Below are 3,554 nucleotides of genomic sequence, written 5' to 3' on the forward strand. Positions count from 1 at the left end.
TTACGCATTCTTGTCGTTTCTTTTTCCCCGAAATTCAAATATGCAAAAATAAGCACGTAAGTCGAATATATGCAAAAACGAACGAAATTTACAGATGTATGCAAAATACGCCTTTTCAAGTACATATTTCTATAAATTTGTCAGTCTTGGTCAGTAGATATAAGACTTTTTTATTCGTCAAATACAGGGTGTCCTAGACCACCCGTCCACCCCCTCTAAAATGGCGGGAAATGTTTTTTATTGAAACCGCAGAAACTTAACCTACTAAATCGGGGATGATCTATGTTTTGGCGGTATCACCGACTTCCAATTCCGACCGGAAGTGGGTTAAACTGACCGGAACATACATGTTTTTACTACAGATTCGGATTTCATGGAAAAAATATAAGTAATTTTTCTTTAAATATTTTTTTCTCTGAAGCGCATTTTCACCTTTAAATGACCTTCGAACTTCAACTCGTCTTGGGTCTTTAAATGAGTGAAAATATTTCTATTATAAACTGAAAAAAATATGGACCTACTAAATCTAGGATGCTCATCTTTTAGTCGTATTACCGACATCCGGTTTGGACCGGAAGTGGGTTAAACTGACCGGAGGTCCTTTTTCTTAAATTGCAGATATATGTCTTTATTACAAACTCGGATTTTCCGAACAAAAAGGCACAACTTTTATTTGAAACTTTTTTCTCGGAAGTATCTTTTACAATAGACTGATTTAAAAAAAAAACGATTTTTTCGACATTAGTGTGCGATGTATCAAAATCTCTGAAAGCATCAAGAAAAAACATGATGCTGAAAAGTTGAGAGAAATCGGTGGTCGTTTAGGGGTTGCTCAACGCGATTTTAAATTTTTACCAAGTCGCGCACCTGAAATACATCTTCGTCAAAAATATCGTCTATTTACCACAAATATTGACCTAAATGTCTGAAATACATACCATTGTTAAAGACCATGAAATCGACTAATGTAAAATTTTGCTAAAAAAAAATGTTCATGTTAATAAATAATTAATGGCTAACTAGCGAAAATTAGTTAGTCGATAACTAATGATCCCAATAACTTTTTGAGCTGAAAATTGAGACGAACCTATAGCACACCTTCAGAGAGTATAATACAAAAACATCCGCACTCATAATTTGTTAGAGTTAAACAACTTATTTACCTTCTGGGGTTAGTTGGGTTAAAATCTATTCCACCTTTTGCTTAGATTCTTACGCATGGTGGAATTTATTTTAATCCAGCTCGAAAAGTGGTATAATATTTTATGTTATGTAATCGAAATAAACGTTAATGTATCGACTTTATATCAATTATATAATTTTTTATTGCAATAATCGCTATAACCCATAAAAAGTTATACAATGAAGGTTTAAAAACATATCTACATAAACAATTTTTAATTTGAAAGAAAAAGTGGAATGGTAACAGCAATTAGCAATTCCAACGGAATGTCAGAGAATGAGCAAATAATGATAATTATGTATAAGCAACTGCAGATACTTGTAGCAAAAATTATTCCCATATCTTCATAACTGTACTTTTTCTAACATCTTTGAACTTTTTTCTGTGCTGGCTAACTGTTAAAAACAAAGAATGCATTACTTGAAAGGGAGTTTTCAAATTTTCTTCAAATGCATCCTTTTTTTTCTTCGGTCACCGTTTTTCTGGACCTATTTTTCTTCAACAAACACCAATTCTTCCAAACTTTGAGAATATTTTTTATTAAGTAATTTTTTGGTGTGGTGCGATGCCCAATTTAGAATATGCAAGAATAATTTCATGGGTAGTGTTAGCCGCACTCTCTTTAACGTTTTGCTTTTTGATGTTACGGTAAAATCCAAACAAAGCGAGGACTTGACTTTTGGAGGGTAATTTACTTCTTGGAATAGATCCACTTTCCTTTCCGACCAGCCACATCTTCTGCAAAAAGTAGCACGTACAAAAAATTTCACTTGATCGCTTTAATCATTTTGAACTAACTCCTGTTCTTTTTTTATTTTATTTTATTTTTTTTTTTCATTTCAATGTGATCGTCCCATCCGGGTGGCTTTGTGTTATTCCCTTCAGTGTTTCATGTTACAGTGTTAGCCGTTATTAAACGTCAATTGAACAGATCTTAACCCACCCACATAGCCCCAAAAATTAAAAAAGTTGTTTAACTCTAACAAATTATGAGTGCGGATTTTTTTGTTGTTGTATTATACTTTCTGATGGTGTGCTATAGGTTCTTCTCAATTTTCAGCTCAAAAAGTTATTGGGATCATTTTTCACTAGTTAGCCATTAATTATTTATTATCATGAAAATTTTTTTTAGCAAAATTTTACATTAGTCGATTCCGTGGTCTTTAGCAAAGGTATGTGCGAAATTTCAGACATTTAGCTCAATATTTGTGTTAAATAGACGATATTTTTGACGAAGATGTATTTCAGGTGCACGACCACCGATTTCTCTCAACTTTTCAGCATCATGTTTTTTCTTTCACAAATTTCAAAAAATCGTTTTTTTTTTTTAATCAGTCTATTTTACCACCTCTAAATGATCTTAAAACTTTATCTCAACCTGTAGCTCGTTTCTGTAACAATTCTCTACCAAGGCGAATTGAGATATGAATTCGCCGCCCTGTTCCCTACTGCTAATGAGTAGTAGAGAATGACGTGGATTCTCTACCAGTAGAGAACTAATTGGAGAGAAGAGTTACAGAAACGAGCTACTGGACTCCTGTTGAAAATTTGTGAAAAAGGCACTTCCGAGGAAAAATATTCAAACAAAAGTTGCGTATTTTTGTCCACAGAACCTGAATCTGTAGTAAAAACATACATGTATAACTTAAAAAAAAAATGGACTTCCGGTCAGTTTAAACCACTTCCGGTCCGAACCGGAAAAACTTTCCGACAAGAGGTATATATATTAATGCGAAGCTTTCGAATCTGTGGTAAATATATGTATATCCCGTTCAAAAAAATTTACTTCCCGTGAGTCTAACCCACTTCCAGCCCAAACCGGGAGTCGATAGCGCGTCCTCGACTTAGTAGGAGACATTTTTTTTTTTTTTTTTCAATAGAAACATTTTCACTCATTTAAGAAGTCTTGCACGAGTTGAAGTTCGAAGGTAATATAGAGGTTGAAAAAGGCACATCCGATAAAAAGGTTTCTAACAAGAACTACTTATTTTTATCCTTAGAATACGAATATGTAGCAAAAATATGTATATCTAATTTGAAAAGTTTAACCCACTTCCGGTCGGAATTGGAAGTCGGTAATACCACCAAAACATAGATCATCCCCGATTTAGTAGGTTAAGTTTTTGCGGTTTCAATTAAAAACATTTCCCGCGATTTTAGAGGGGGTAGACGGGTGGTCTATGACACCCTGTATTTGACGAATAAAAAAGTCTTACATCTAATGACCAAGACTGACAAATTCATAGGAATACTTGAATAGGCGTATTTTGCATACATCTGTAAATTTCGTTCGTTTTTGCATATATTCGACTTACGTGCTTATTTTTGCATATTTGAATTTCGGGGAAAAAGAAACGACAAGAATGCGTAA

At 33.6% G+C, this 3,554-nt stretch overlaps 1 protein-coding gene across 1 annotated transcript in view; it reads right to left on the bottom strand.

Annotated features, from left to right (window-relative positions):
- The window catches only part of LOC118744098 (microtubule-actin cross-linking factor 1), a 719,134-nt gene that overhangs the window by 673,518 nt on the left and 42,062 nt on the right, over window positions 1-3,554 (bottom strand).

The sequence above is a fragment of the Rhagoletis pomonella genome, unplaced genomic scaffold (assembly GCF_013731165.1).
Source record: "Rhagoletis pomonella isolate Grant_MI unplaced genomic scaffold, Rhpom_1.0 Rhpom_scaffold_00008, whole genome shotgun sequence".
Taxonomy (NCBI): Eukaryota; Metazoa; Arthropoda; class Insecta; order Diptera; family Tephritidae; genus Rhagoletis; species Rhagoletis pomonella.